The 16,949-nt window shown below is 43.2% G+C and overlaps 1 pseudogene; it reads right to left on the bottom strand.

Annotated features, from left to right (window-relative positions):
* LOC140113887 (olfactory receptor 6B9-like) overlaps nt 1-10,846 on the bottom strand; it is a 57,447-nt pseudogene extending 46,601 nt beyond the window's left edge.
* Between the last annotated feature and the right edge of the window lie 6,103 nt (nt 10,847-16,949).

Genomic DNA, 16,949 nt, shown 5'->3' with positions numbered 1-16,949 from the left:
GGACCCAAGAAACGAGGACCGAGCTTGTAACCAGGTATCTTCAGCCGGATGTACCTGGAAGATAACCAGACCTTGTCCCCAGGAGAGAAAACGGGAGGAGGTCTGCTTTTCTTGTCGGCCTGGATTTTAGTGCGAGCAGACGCCCGAAGTAGAGATAGACGAGTCTGTCTCCATACAGAGCTGAGGTCCTGCACCAATTCTTCCACCGCAGGAACATCCGAGGGAACTGAGAGGGATTCTTCCATAGACAACAAAGAATGGAGCAGCACCAGCAGACTCAGAATCCAGAGAGTTGTAGGAGAACTCTGCCCAGGGCAACAAAGTGGACCAGTCGTCCTGACGGGCAGAGACAAAATGACACAGATAGCAGCCCAGACTCTGGTTGACTCTCTCCACTTGACCATTGGACTGAGGGTCGTAGGCTGAAGAAAAGTCCAACTTCACCTGCAGTTGGCCGCAGAGTTAGCGCCAGAAGCGGGAGACAAATTGAACTCCAAGATCAGAGACAATGTGCAGAGGAAGCCCATGTAGCCAGAATATATGTTGGAAGAAGAGACTGGCAAGACGTGGAGCAGACGGTAGACCTGGAAGAGGAACGAAATGAGACATCTTCGAAAACCGGTCTGTGACCACCCAGATGACAGTATTGCCCGAAGAAGATGGAAGATCCGTGACAAAGTCCATAGCCACGTGTGACCACGGGCGACTGGGTATCGGCAACGGAAGCAAGAGACCAGCCGGTTTTAGACGAGAAGGCTTATTTCGAGCACAGGAGGTGCAGGATCCCATAAAGTCCCGAACATCTTTGGCCAAGTCAGGCCACCAGTAGAAGCGGGAGATGAGGGCCACGGAGCGTTGCACCCCAGGGTGCCCAGCCAGGCGGGAAGAATGTCCCCAAAACAAAATCCTCTTCCGCAGAGCAGGTCGGACGTACGTCTTGCCAGGGGGAAGCTGCCGAAGATCCACAGGAGCGGCTGCAACCAACTGTTCCGGAGGGATGATATACTGAGGAACCGGCTCTTCTCCAACAACATCTGAGGCATGGGAAAGGGCATCAGCCTTGATATTCTTCTCTGCTGGTCGGAAGTGGATCATCAAATTGAAGCGGGAGAAGAATAGTGACCAACGGGCTTGCCTGGGATTAAGACGTTGGGCTGTCTGGAGGTACGAAAGGTTCTTATGATCCGTATAAACACAGACTGGATAGCGAGCACCCTCCAAAAGATAACACCATTCTTCCAGGGCAAGTTTGATTGCCAAAAGTTCCTTGTCACCAATAGAGTAGTTCTTCTCTGCAGGAGAAAAAGTTTTAGAAAAGAAACCGCACGTAAGAGTTCGGCCCCTGGGTCCCTTCTGGGTAAGCACAGCCCCTGCACCGACAGAAGATGCGTCCACCTCCAAGATAAAAGGCTTCTCAGTATCAGGTCTAGAAAGGATCGGAGCTTTAGCAAAGGCGGACTTTAACTTTGCAAAGGCCTCTTCAGCCGCTGGAGGCCAAAGGCATGGATTAGCGCCCTTCCTGGTGAGTGCCACGATGGGCAATAAGAGTAGAGAAATGAGGAATGAACTGACGGTAGTAGTTTGCGAAGCCCAGGAATCTCTGAATGGCGCAAAGACCCTCTGGACGTGGCCACTGAAGAACGGCAGACAGCTTGGTAGGATCCATCTGGAGACCCCTGTCGGAGATGATGTAACCAAGAAAAGGTAGACTCCGTTGATGGAAGAGACATTTCTCGAGCTTAGCGTAGAGACAATTGGCTCGAAGGTGGCCTAGGACTTGCTGTATGTGAGATTGATGAGTCTTGAGATCTGGAGAGAACACCAAGATGTCATCTAGGTAGACCACTACATACGTATACAGAAGGTCCCTGAAGATGTCATTGACAAACTCCTGGAAAACAGCTGGAGCGTTGCATAATCCAAAAGGCATCACAAGGTATTCGAAGTGACCATCTCAGGTGTTAAATGCTGTCTTCCATTCGTCGCCCTTGCTGATACGATTAAGGTTGTAGGCCCCGCGAAGATCCAACTTAGAGAAAATCTTGGAACCGCGCAGGCGATCAAACAGTTCTGTGATCAGTGGCAGAGGGTAGCGGTTTTTAACCGTGATCTTATTAAGTCCACGATAATCAATACAAGGACGCAAGGAGCCGTCCTTCTTAGTAACAAAGAAGAATCCTGCACCCGCAGGAGAGGAGGACTTCCGTATGAAACCTCTTTGCAAGTTCTCCTGGATATACTCTGACATAGCTGTGGTCTCAGGAATGGAGAGTGGATACACTTGGCCTCTGGGAGGAGAAGTGCCCGGCAATAACTCAATAGGGCAATCGTAGGGTCGGTGCGGTGGCAAAGTCTCAGCCTGCTTTTTAGAGAAGACGTCAGAAGTCCTGGTAGCACGTGGGTAAACCCTCCAAAGGCTTCTTAGACAGAGAGGAGGCCAATACAGGTACAGGTAGGGAAGCTCCCATACAGCAGGACCGGCACTCAGGACCCCAATGAAGGATCTCCCCTGTCATCCAATTGAGAACAGGAGCATGGAGCTGCAGCCACGGAAGACCCAACAGGATAGAGGACGTGGAGCGAGGTAGCACGTAAAAAGATTCGAAAAGTCTCGAAAAGTCTCTCCTTGTGTAACACTCCGACTTGCAAGGACAGAGGCTTGGTGCGGTACAAGACCGGGTCAGAGAGGATCTGGCCACTTACAGATGAGATGACCAACGGCTTCTCAAGGCGAACCACTGGGATGTGATGCCGGGAGACCAGAGCGGCATCCACGAAATTCCCTGCAGAGCCGGAGTCCAGGAACGCAGAGACTTGGATCTGGGGACTGGCGCCAACACTGAGAAGCACCGGAATCAACAGACGTGGAGAAGCTTGGCAGACACCTAGGGACGCTTCTCCCAAGAACCCTAGGTGCTGGCGTTTCCCGGACGCTGAGGACGGATAGGACAGGACCAGATGAATTGCTCCGGACTAGCACAATAAAGGCAAAGGTTACCCTGGCGCTTCTGATGCGTTCCTGGGAGGAGAGTCTAGCTCTGTCCACCTCCATAGGCTCCTCTGCAGGTGGTAAGACCTGAGGCTGGAGTGGTCTTTGGAAGACCGGGGCCAGGCGGGGAAGGCGTCGAGGATGGACTTGAGGTTGCTCGAAGCGTGATTCTAAATCGCACGTCTATCCGAGTGGCCAAGGTGATGAGACCACTCAGAGTAGACGGCAGATCACGAGCGGCCAGAGCGTCCTTCACATGAGAGGCGAGACCCTTCTTGAAAGCGGCAGACAAGACGGCGTCATTCCAGGCAAGTTCTGACGCCAAAGTACGGAACTGCACCGCATACTCTCCCACGGAGGAATTTCCCGGGCGCAAGTTCAATAAGGCAGACTCGGCGGAGGAGGCCCGAGCTGGTTCCTCAAATACGGCCCTAAATTCGGACACAAAGGCTGAGAGAGAAGCCGTAGCCGGGTCGCTTCTGTCCCACAGGGGTGTAACCCAGGCCTGGGCTTTCCCAGAGAGTAGGCTGATTAAAAACGCCACCTTTGATCGTTCTGAAATAAACTGGGTCGGCATAAGTTCAATATGCAGGGAGCACTGAGTTAAAAAACTTCTGCACATCTTAGAATCACCGTCATATTTGCTGGGCATGGACAAGCGCATCATGGGTTCAACAGCAGGGAGAGGAGTCGGAGCTGTAGAAGTCGCTAGAGCAGCTTCCGGAACCTGTTGCGGTTGTTGGTTGGCCAATAGTTGCTGCAACATGGCAGTGACCTGCTCCAGCTGATCACGCTGCTCAGCAATCTGCCAGGATTGGTGGATCACAATAGTAGCGAGGTCAGGCTTGCTAGGAGACGGAACCTCGGTGGGATCCATGGTCGGATCTTACTGTCAGGCTTGCGGGATGTGGATCTGCTGGACCACTGCAGACGATGACTCAAGCCACTACCTGGGACCGAAGTCTAAGTGGTACCCGGTTTTCACCAGAGCCCGCCGCAAAGCGGGTTAGACAAGCTGCGGCGTGGTACCACCAGGTCGTTCCTCAGGCGTGACTTGTCTGCAATGGCGGCCAAGGTTGAGGTACAGAAACAGCAGTCAAGCTCGAGGTCACAGTCCAGGCACAGGGTCAGGGCAGGCGGCAGAGATGCAACGTCAGAGTCCAATCCGGGGTCAGCAACAGGAGGTCCAAGCAGAAAGGTACGGGAACACAGAACTCACGACAGCAATACGGAGGGACACTGGAACACGGGAACACGGAGGTAGTCAGGCAACACAGGAACACGGAGGGAGTCAGGCATGCAGGAGACACTGGAACGCAGGAGACACTGGAACGCAGGCAAATCGCAACTAAGCTTTCTCTAAGGCTGTGAGGCACAAAGATCCGGCAGGGCTTGCAGGAAGAGGCAGGCTTATATAGATTTGGGCAATATGGCCAGCGCCAATTAATGGCGCGCTGGCCCTTTAAATTTCCTGGAAATGCCGCGCGCGCCACCCGTGACAATGACTATATTGAGACTAACTGCTCTACTCTGGTCCAGCAAGAATTAACCTGCTGTGATGGACAGAACTATGCTCCAGTCATCTGTGGCTAAGGCTCTTTAGCCACCTATTTAGTTTCTGCTCACAGCTAGTTGATTTCTGGTTTTATTTTCTAGCTGGAATATTATTCTCGTTCTATACTTCTGAATTTATGGCTATGTGATCCTGGTTTACATTTTGTGACTTTCTCTAGGGACTTTGTGTTGTATCTGCTATCTCAGATGTGACCTGGACTCTGACCTTTCTTGTGTGTTATTTGGTTAAGGCGCACCCAAGTAAGTAAGTAGGTGACTCACTTTTAGGATACACTATCCTGTTTTGTCCAGACTCCCCATTACACAGAAAAAGGTACAATTATTTATCATTCGTAGAGTATAATATACATAGAGTTTGGGAAGTTGGGATCTTGCTGCAGTAGTGAAAGCAAGGTGGATGATCTGCATATTTATGGTTTGCCCAGGAATTAAAAAATGTTAGGAAGAGATACTTATGATAATAGGGAACTGCTATATTGCCCACTAGATATGAGACTTTGTTTGCTGGGAATGGGTACAGGAGAAGATGATTTAATATTTGAATTAAGTATATGGATGCATAGGATAGTTAATAGTTAGGAATGACTATTTTAACAAATTGTATTGTTACATAATAGATGGCCAAGGAGTATACAATTACTAAGATACAGATAAAAATAACCAATTTTTCTATGCTACGAACAAGATTGGAAGGCTACTTTTTACAGAGCTTGGAAACCTTGGGTAGAGGCTAACTTCTCCCAGGAGGAATATTTTGAATGGTGGGGGAAAAGGTCTGTGTGTCAGAGTGTGGGCAGGGTAAAGGTTAAGTTTATTGGAGATAAATGTGGTGATGGATTGATAGTGGGGATGGAGAAGGTGTGGAGAGATGTATTTTAGGAAGGTACAGTTAAGAAAAGGTAAAATAAGTGATGAAAAAAATACACAAATATTTTGTAAAATGTTTTTTCGTTCAGTAATATATGCACAGCTGAACAATGAAAAATACAATTACTCAAAGACATTCCTAATTTCAGTGCCAAATATGTTGTGCTCAGCTAGTGTAAACTGAGGTGCTAACTCAGTTAAAAACTCCAAAGCGTATAACTCACTTTAATTTTTTTGGGGTGTATGTCTCTGTTAACATATCAGGCCTACCTTTTGGCCTGAAAAATGTAACATATTCTCATCAGAGACTTTCCTTACCACCTAAAGGAATTGAATTCACAGAGCTGGGTCTATAAAATATCTACTGTACATGAGCTTCGGGATCATCCAGGTTGTCACTTGAAAGCTGTTTCTCTTTGTGAAAGTATATTTTATATAAATCCAAACTTTGTAACTATTTCTGTGAAGATTACTTCATTGTAATACAGTTAAGCACAATATTCATAAACTATGTTTTCTTTATGGTTGGTATTTTTTTTTTAAATCATGATCAAGAAAACAAAAGATTATTGATATATAACCTGTAAAATAATATGCTGTAAACAGATACTGTATTCTTACTTTCTGTGCATAGATATATCCATACATTCATCTCTATTGCCAACCAAACAAAAATCTTAATAAACGCTGATCCCAACATTGTATATGTTCAAGACTGTTTACTATGTTAGGTACAAAGATGTTGGGCACAGTACAGAAAAAGGGCAGAATCTCACCAGGATCTTGGCTATAATATTACTCCTTGGTTTAAATCAGGCTCACAGCTAAAACATCGCTGGTTATATTCTCTGCTGGTTCTACAGTTTGTGTTTTCTCTTGCTACATTCCTAAATATCAGTTTTTTTTATCTTGGCTTACATTTTTTAACTTTCCCTTTGGACTCTGGATTTTGTGCAGGATCAACTATCCTGTTGTGACCTAGAGCACTTGTTAATGTTCTGTGTTATTTGTTTGTGAGTCTTGTTTTGTGTCCACACTTTGGCATAAAGAAGGAACAACTCCTAGTCATCCTGTATCATATTAGGATACGCTGAGGTAAGCAGGCAGGTTTAGTGGGTCTTGGTTTAGTGCTCACTATACTGTGTGACCTCCCTGTGTCCTGAGTCATCATTGCATTATCATTCTTGTTTCTTTTGTCTTAACAAAGAGATTAGACAAAGCAGAAGTATCTGGCTGCTACTTGTTCTCCTATTTTCTAATTTATGCAAGAGATTCCTTGATTTGGTTATAGTTTGTCTTGTTTCTTTCATTCTTTTTTGAATCTATTATAACACATTTTATGTATATGTCCTTTTTAAGCATGTTATTCTGTTTTTTACCTGATCAAGGGAGCAGTTCGCTCCAAAAGCGCGTTGTCTGTTTCTTTTCTTGACTATGAATAAAACTTTGACTGAAACTGAGCAGCGCATCAGTTCTATACCAGGTATTTTTTTCTCTAATAATGACAAAAATTGAGAGGGGCAATTTTTTGTACATAAGTGTTCCCTCCTGTAGTATTTTATGAAGCCAGGACAGGACATTTAGTTATCGTAGGCGTAGGACAATTACTGTCTCCTTCCTCTGTGTTATTGTTGTTAATAGTGCTGTAAGGAAAAATGGGAGAAATTTCCTCCGAGTTATGTAAAACATTGATAAAGTAATTTAGAAAACAAATATTTATTGCTGCAAAAATTGGTTACACAAGCTTTTGATTTACGGAATGCATTTCACACAGGACTGTTCCATTTTGGCTTCACTTTTGTTTAATACTTGATGACATGGTATTTGTCATTTGTTGTTCATCACATAAAGCCATCGATTTCAAAAAGTGTGTACTCTGATTTTCTTATGACCATGTGAGGGATTCATTTTTGTCTTCTGTAGTGGTTGCAGATGATTTTTTCTGTAATGTATTTGCTCTTTTGGGTGTGATACTTTTAAAAACTTTACAAACATATTTAACGTGCCCCAATTTTCCCTTGTGTACCATCCAATACAAATTTATGCTGGGTGGTCAGCAGCACAGCAGTATGAGGACAGTCTGCCAGTGTACTAGAGTATAGCTACAATACTGGAATATAAATCTGTTTTTATAGTGCAGATGCTATTACCATTTAAAGCCTCATGCTAAGTTATGGCTTAGGTCCCCTAATGCCAAACTCCACCATTCTATGTGACATACAGTAGTGCTTCCCATCATTATCCTACTCATCGTCTAGACCAAAAGGAAGACAGCAGTGTCATGCAGGAGTGGAGAGGGAGAATGTGGGTCTTCATCTCCCTCCTTCCTGCTTCTCCAATCCGGCTTATAAATGTGTATCAATTGAACTTTCATCCAACCAAAGTGTGTGGCACCCAGTAGTGGATTATAATATAGGCGGTTTGGTTAGTAGCCTGGGGCCTTTGCCTTCTAGGCAGTCCATGGACACCAAAATCACCCACCAAATTTTATTATGAGAAGGACCTTAACCCATTAAATCCTCATACATATCTGCACTCAATACACATGTACACTGGAGCCATTTCACAACCTTTGAAGGTCTTTCAAAGGTACTGAAAATGCAGTTTGAAAGCAGAAGTGAATTCCAGACTTCTAGAGGCCATAATATTCATATAGCCCAGGGCCCATAGCAGCCTTTTTGCCTTCAATTCAAGCAGAAATTGTAGCTGATTTGTAAAGAATTAAAAAAATCCTATACTCTTCCCATCAATGCTGTCTCCTTTCTTCTGTCCAGCATCATCAAATTTCTATATAAGGAAATATACACACTTAAATTATGAAAGGTAACTATACTGAGGTGTCTGAGTTTATTTTAGAGGGATTTCCAGATAAACTGGACTTTCGGATAATGTTGTTTATCTTTTTACTTGTTTTATATAATATCACTTTATTTGGAAATTGTTTTATAATATTACTAGTTCATACTTGCAGGCAACTTCATACACCCATGTACTTTTTTCTTGCCAACTTTGCTGTTATGGAAGTTTTACTATCGAGCATCATAACACCTAATGTTCTAACTCAGTTATTGTCTGCAAAGAAAAGTATCTCGTATAGTGGATGCTTGGCGCAGAGCTATTGTTTTTTCGTTCTGGGGACTGCAGATTTGATTCTTATTGCGATGATGTCTTATGATCGGTATGTCGCTGTTTGTAATCCTTTTCATTACACCTTGATTATGAGGCAGAGTAAATGTGTTTTATTAGTAGCTTTGTCTTGGTTAGGTGGATTCCTTTCTGTTAGCATACCATCAATCTTCAAAACTCATTTGCCCTATTGTGGTCCAAATAGAATAAATCATTTTTTTTTGTGATTCAGTGGCATTGATTCAACTGGTTTGTGCAGATACAACTTTACTTCAGATAATTGACTTTTGTCTTTTTTCATTAGTTATAATAGGATCTTTAATCTTCGTCATTGTCACCTATACCTACATTCTGATGACTGTGTTTAAAATTCCATCACAGATTGGACGGAAAAAAACCTTTTCCACTTGTACATCACATTTCATAATTATGGTTATTGTGTATTCCATTAGCATATTTATGTATGTCACTCCAAGACATGGTAACTCATTGGAAGTCAATATCACAGTCAACGCAATAGTGATTTTTATTATACCGGCTATCAATCCTTTCATATTCACTCTGAGGAATGATCAAGTCAAACATGCTGTGCATAATATCCTAAGAATGAAAACGTTAAATTACTGACAAAAAGAACACAACATTGAATTACCCTAGTTGGTGATATATTCCTCTACGGCGGCCATCTTGAGCAAGAGAACTAAACAGATGCCATTACAGGTCTTGCCTGGGGGAGGGGGTATGTTGCCCACTCAGCAGCTATAGAGTTAAATGTTTTAAGTCAGCTTTTTTTTTCTTATTTAAACTGTTGTTTGCCTTTTACATTATCCTTGGCATTTTGCTGTCCTTCGGCCTCTATGTTGTCTTTTTATTTGTTTATTATCAAGAAGCTTCTGGAGACATTGGGGGTCATTTACTAAGGGCCCGAATCGCGTTTTCCCGATGTGTTACCCGAATATTTCCGATTTGCGCCGAGTTTCCTTGAATTGCCCCGGGATTGTGGCGCACGGGTTTGGATTGTGTCGCGCGCGCACCAGCTTCCGTGCGCCACAAATAGGGGGCGTGGTTTTCGAGCAACCCGAATTATTCGGACAAGCCCCTGAATTTAAAAACCGAATTGTGTCGCATAAGGACCGCTTACCTTCACCTGGTCCAGCTCGGTGCATTCCGGCGCGATGAGTTTACTTTCAGCGCAGCAGCGCCACCTGGTGGACGGCGGAAGAACTACCTTATTAAATCCCGGCCGGACCCGAATCCAGAGCGGAGAAGCCGCCGCTGGAACGCGAATGGACCGGGTAAGTAAATGTGCCCCATTCTCTGTACATTCTGTAGATAAACATGTTTGTGAACAAGGCCTATTAACTTTTTCCCAGGATGTGCCGGTGTATTCATTATGGCCAATAGCATTACAGTATTCTTATCTCCTTCTTCACGTCCCCCAATGCTGCTTTTTTCTAACTGTGATATTATGCATTTGAGAGATTAAATGGGAGAGAAGATCCTGACATACACTAACCAACTCACGTGGGTTTATTCTCTCCTCCTGGTACCGGGAGCCATGAAATATTTAATTTGAAAGTCACCTGTAGAACATGAAGGACTGTTTTGAGTCCTAGATAAAAATCTCTAACACCCTATTTTCATGAGGTTCTATTTGGTGGGGATATCTTGGAACTATCCTTTGGATGGTTCATCAATAAGAGATCATTGGGGGGGTTCAACACCTGTTATTCCCACCAATCAGCTGATTACAGGAGATTCAGCCAGACTGCAGAGAAGAGCTGTTCCCTCTGTCTCTCCCCTTAGCTTCCTCGATCAAGTATCGAGGCAGTTAAGGTTAAACTGCCAGCAAGGAGAGATCTCCCTGCCTGGTAAGCGTAGTAGTGATCAGGCTGTATGTAACAGCTAGTTTCCTGCAGAGGATTGGGCTGGAACATTGGCAATGGCAGTGCGATACAAAGGACAACATAATTGTTACATTAAGGTATGGTACATATCTCAAAGGGTTAAAGACCATTTGTCCTACTAACAGACCAGCAGGTTTCATCTATGTCACAAGCTTCAGTATGTTTGACATTTGTGTCTGTCTTAGCTGTCAAATATTAGAGCATTGTAGTGATTTACAGTCAGAACTCAATGAACCAATGAAATAGCCAATAATGCTGATTATTGTATTTTTAACCAGTTAAGTACCATGTTCAATACTGACCACAATACCTGAGAATTTAACCAATCGAAGGCATCTCCTAATGCTTTCCCTGTGGCTATCCTGGCAGCTGGTGGTCTCATTATGGCTCCCAAGGCCTGCCATAGCACAGACGCAGGCTGCTAAGCATGGTCTGATGAAGATATGACATCATTTCATTGTAGCCATGAGGTACTCTGTCAAATTATTCAGATGCTGACACAGCCAAGTCATGTGGGATGCATGCCTGGTTCAACTTACTGAACAGCACACTTTGCCAAAGGATAGAATAGTATCTGAAGTGCTGTTGGTCTCTACTTCAATTCACCCAGCCTTTCTGGAGATGGAACTCAATAACTGCCTGCTGCTGCCCACTCACTCTTTTTAGCCTATGTAAATCGGAACTGCACCTAGTTTGTAAATCATATATGATGTGGTGGATGGGCAGGCCAAAGTTCCTCTGCAGTGCACATAGGCAAGCAGCAAGGTGTGAAGACCAAAAATGCAAACACACACCACATACATTAATCAGCAGGCCTGCGTAGATGGCCAGGAACTATTGTACCACATGCTTCAGTACATGTGCAAGGAAATGTGCAAAAGGATGTGCATTACCCTGCCTGCACCCAATGCTGCAACAAGTTGTCACTCACCACTTTGGTGGGTTTGAGGCTCAGCGGCAACAACCACTTTTCTGTCTTCTCCCAGATGCCAATCAGATGAGTTTCAGTACCATGTGCTGCTAAGGCTTTGCTAAAATGGCAGAGCAGGCGCTGCACTGACTTGAAGAAACAGGAGAAGAGGAAGCAGAGTAGAAGGAGGCAACTTGAGGCAAGGAGTGGTGTTCCACAATCCTAGGTGGGGGCAGAAATTAAGCCAAAGTGCTTCCTGCCTTGGTACCAGCCACCACTACATTAACCCATTGGGCAGTTAAGGTAATGTTATGTTCCTGCCCATGCTAACTTGTCCATGTGTCAGGTTTAAGGAGAACCTTGGGACTAGTGGCATTGCACAGTGCACACCTGATTTTGCAAAACCTGTTAGTGCACAGCAGGGATGGACTGCCAGGAAAAGTTGTGGTGGCTGGGAACTTCATACTGAGGGACAGCCGCCATCAGATGTCCAAATCAACCAGCCTGAATGGAATCATGTCAAAGGCTAGCAATTTGGAAACACTCTTATTTAAATCCAAACCTTATGTGTGAAATGTCCCAAATCTCCTGACCACTGCCTCAACTTTTTTTTTATATTTGAGCCAGTATATGTTTCACATGAAGGCACCTGCTTGGAACTGGGTGCATGCAGAGACGGAAAATATTCTCTCCCGGCAGAACCAGCTCCATCACCACTACCAAAATATACTTCATTAACAAATTTAGCTTAGTTTGTAAAAAAACAAGCTATTTCATCCCAGGTAGTTCTAATAGCATACTGCAGCCAGGGAGAAAGCAGAAATGGTGATTATGTCCTGGTGCTTGCCTTCCGATGGGCACCGCCATCTGGGGTGGCCGATTGCCACCCCTGTGACGACATCGGGAGGTGGTGATCGGTTAGAATGGCAGCCTACAGTCTCATAGAATCTTGTAGGCTTACCATGTGTAATGATATCCAATAGCCTCATAAGATCATCAAAATTGTATTGCAGTATTAGTATATAGTATTAGTATATAGTATTAGCAATCAGACCTTGTAGGGTTAAAATACCCTAAAGGGTCTGAAACTATTGTAAAACAAAATACAAAAAAATATTTTAAAAAATATTTTAACAATGTAAGTTTAAATCACCCCCTTTCCGTAGATCACATATAAAAATAAATAAACAGTAAAAACATACATACATACATATGTTAGGTATCACCTCCCAATTCTATCACAATATAAAAAAGATTAATCCCAACCATGAATACAGTAATGGAAAATAGCTCCTCAATACCCGAATCGTTACTTTTTCGCCATTTTTCCATCCATGGATATTTGAATTAACAGAAGAATATGGACTGATGACGAGCCCGGTTCGGGTTACGAATCCCGTCTCCTAATATAATTACAATTTTATTGTGATTTTCATATAGTTTTTAAAACCCTGATTTTAAAAGAATAAAGCTTTAAACCCCACATTCAGGCGCCAAACAGAATTTTTTATCTTTATGAGGTATGTGCTCACAACTTTTTAGTGTTTTCAAGTTTGGGTGCTATTTGATGTTGCAGGGTTAAACACCAGGAAAACCGTTATTATTATATTTTGATAGTTTGGACATTTTGGGATGTGATAATACCTAACATGTTTTTTGTTTTTTTTACTGTTTATTTATATTTATTTCAGTTCTAGAGAAAATGGGGTGATTTAAATTTTTAGGGTTTTTTTTTTGTACCTTTCTTTTTTTTGTTACTATTTTTCAGCCCCCCTGTGGTACTTTAACCGAGGGTTGTCTGATTTATAGCAGTATAAGACACGAGGCTGTCATAGTAAGTAATCGAAACCAAGATGGCGGCACCCACACTTAGCCAGGATTTAATTGGCTCCGGCAGTTAACATCTGTGAACGGTGCTAGCACTCACCACGGGTGTTACCGGTGGGTGATTGTTGCAATATGCAGCAAACTCCCACCTTGTATCGAAAGGGCTCAGCCGGGGAGCCCTCTCCATACATGGGGAGCCGATGTGTGACTTACAGATACGTCACACGTTGGTAAGGGGTTAAATAATCATTATTTTGTTTACCAACATTGTCACTTACAGTCAGATAACTTCAAGGATTAACCATAAGAGTACTCAACAATGTTTTTCTGCCTGTGAATAATGCTTTAAACTGTATTATTGACACTAATCTATTTAACCCCTTCCTGCTCCGTGGCGAATATATCCGCTGCTAAGTCCGAGTACAACGACTTAGCGTTCAACGACGGATCAGATGCCGGCTCAGCACTGGATCAGAGCCGAAACAGCATCGGGATACACTGGGTGCCGGCTGTAACTAACAGCCGAAACCCCAGTGTATTACCTGTGGGCTCCGTTCGCGGGTGTTTAATCCATTAAATGCTGCGATCAGCATTTAAAGGGAACCTGTCACCAGGAGATCCATTTTTAGCACTCCCCCACTCCCCACAGAGCATAGTACATACTATGCCAAAGTGTTTTTGTATAAAAAATTGGTTTTACAGAAAAAAAGATATGTTATATTGTACCATTCATTACCATCTGTTGTGTGACTAGGCAGATGCCAAATGGGAGGGGCTGGAAAGGAGCAGTTCCCCCCACACCCTTGGGAAACATGTGACCTTTTCAAATATATGAATAACTCCCCTCACTGGGGATTGGCTGTAGAGGAGCAGGGGACGTTGCTAAGACAAGTGATGGGTATTTTCATATATTTGAAAAGGTCACATGGAGGAGCTATACCCCAAGGGTGGGGGGAAATTGCTCCTTTCCAGACCCTCCCATTTGGCAACTGCCTAGTCACACAGCACATGCTAATGAAAGGTACAATATAACATATCTTTTTTCTGTAAAACCAATTTTTAATACAAAAACACTTTGGCAGCGTATATATACTATGCTCTGTGGGGACTGGGGGAGTGCTAAAAATGTGTCTCCTGGTGACAGGTTCCCTTTAAAATGCCTTCTGGGGTTTTTTTCCCACAATCCCCCTCCCCTGTCCTGTCTTCAGGGCTGCCGATCTCTGACGTGCATCTCTTAAAGGCACATCTTAAAGATGGCATCTCTTAAAGGCACGGTGCCAGCCTATGCATGTGTACATCAGTATTGCAGGGTATTATCATGAACAAGCAATCAGATGATTGCTTGTTCATTTCCCTTGGTGGAAGTAGTAAAAAAAAGTAAAAAATAATGTTATTCAATAAAAAATTTAGTAATAAAGTCATGAAAATTGCCATAAGCCCCAAAACCACATAAAGAGACATATAATGCACAAAAAAGTCTAAATCATAACAAAAACCGCATATATATAGTATCACCATATCCATAACAACCCGTAGAATAAAATTAAATAATTATCATCATTAAATAATTTATTTTAATAAGGAATTCAAATAAGTAATAAAAATAAGTAATGAAAATATATATGGCCCCAAATCTCAGTAATAAAATCTGATCACTGTATTGATGTTACATCTAAATTCAAGCATGACCGCGGCAGTTGGAGAGAAGCAGAGGGACCATAATTCACTCCTCCAGCCCCTTGCAACAGCATTGCGGTGTGTCGAGGAGGTTGCCATGTCAGCTGGAGTTCTGACGAAGAGCTTTCTGTCTGCTCACAGACAGTTGATTGCCGGTTATATTTTCTGGCTAGCTCTTCAGAATATTATTCTCTTGCTATAGTTCTTAATTTATAGATATGGGATCCTGGTTTACATTTTTTGACTTTCTCTCTGGACTTTTCGATGTACCTGCTATCTCAGCTGTGACCATAACTCTGAGTTTTCTTGTGTGTTATTTGTCTGTAAGGCTTGTTTTGTGTCCCCAGTTTGGCAAAAGGAGGGAAAATCAACCAGTTACTGGCCCCTGGTTAAGGTGCACCCAAATGTTAGTAGGTGACTCACTTTTAGGATTCACTGTCCTGTTTTGTCCAGACTCCCCATTACACAGAAAAAGGTACACAATGGGTAGACAATCTCGTGGTTGGAGACAGGCAGTAGGTCAATGCAGGCGGCAATGGTTCAGGGTCTGGGACGGAGCAGGAGGTCAGGGCTGACAGCAAAGGTGCAGAATCGAGTACGGGTCCGAGGTCACAACAGGAGGTCAACGCAGAGGAATTAAACTCAGAGGGAAGCTTTCTCTACGGCATATAGCTCAAAGATCCGTTGGGGAATGCTAGGAGAATGCTGTGTGATTAAGTCCCTGCGCAACTTGGGGTCCTCATCATACTTGATAGGCATAGAGAGTCTCAGCCTAGGTTCAGACCCAAACATATCCATTTTTACGGTGCATAACACTAGCCATACATCCTCGAATCCATCTGAAGAAACCATCCTCCAATTCTATACACTGCTCAATATAAATACGCATAGTAGTATACCTAAGGAGGCCCCCTTCAAGTTTACACGTAATCCAGAGGCACCTTCCTTTAATGACTCAGTGTCTTTTTTAGGGTTACCCGGGGAGATATTGAACCTTCCAATACAACAATACACCTTCAATCCAGTTCTGAAAGAGACGGTGTTTCTGGCTCCCCCTCTGAGCCTAAAAAAAAAAATCATCGTAAGAGAGGATGAAGAGGTGGTAGAAAAAGATCCAGGCACACCCTCCTCACAAGAGGACTCTCTAATAGAAACACCAAGGAACAAGAGGACCAAATGATGAGTGTCCCAGACTGCCTAGCAAAACCTGCTACAAAAACTTCCAGTGTAGAAATAGATACTGGTAGTAGCAACCTGGTAAAAATCTTTAATTTATCATCCCATACCCTTTCTCCCTATGAGATTAAGCTCCTCGAAAAAGGACTATCCTATTGTCCGACAAAACGTTCTAACAAGTTTGATTTATTTATAGATTTAAATAAATTCATTAGGAAATTAACTCTTAAAAGACACTTTAACCTTATAGGCACTACTGAATTAGATAAAGACCCAGGGGCTCCTAGTGATGTTACTCCAGACCTTGGGTATGATATGCCAGAGCCAGCTATGGCACACACCAATCTAAAACCTAAATCACTATTCTACCCATCTCACCACAAAGGAAATTTCGTAGAGACCTTCTACATCTTAGTAGGAATGTGGAGTGGGGTCTAACAATAATAATTTGTCAGCATCCAATGAAAATATTAAAGTTGAACAAAGAGATAGGGATGCCCAAAATATGTAATAATTTGTAAATACTTTATTAGAAAGTCAATTACATACATTTAAAAACATTTAAAAAAGCACAGATTGTGCAAACACAAACCAGAAAATCCCGTGCCTAATTCATATTAGCTATAAATGTCGTAAACAGTACATGATTAAAGTCAAAAAGATATATATATATAATTAGTAAGTACTCAATCCACTAGTGTGGTATAGACAGAAAAGGGTATACAATAAATTAGATCATGATTACCTATATAGCATGAATATAGGAGCTGGGCACCGGGAGCTGGATAGATCCCCACGCGTTTCGCCTGTTAACCAGGCTTCCTCAGGGGTACCAGAGTGTATAAGCGCAAACATTATATAGTCCTGTTGCCCCCGGACGTCCGGCACAGACCAA

This window comes from Engystomops pustulosus, chromosome 1, assembly GCF_040894005.1.
Source record: "Engystomops pustulosus chromosome 1, aEngPut4.maternal, whole genome shotgun sequence".
NCBI classification, from domain to species: Eukaryota; Metazoa; Chordata; class Amphibia; order Anura; family Leptodactylidae; genus Engystomops; species Engystomops pustulosus.
The sequence above is the reverse complement of the archived record's forward strand: the minus strand, read 5'-3'. Positions and strand labels throughout refer to the sequence as shown.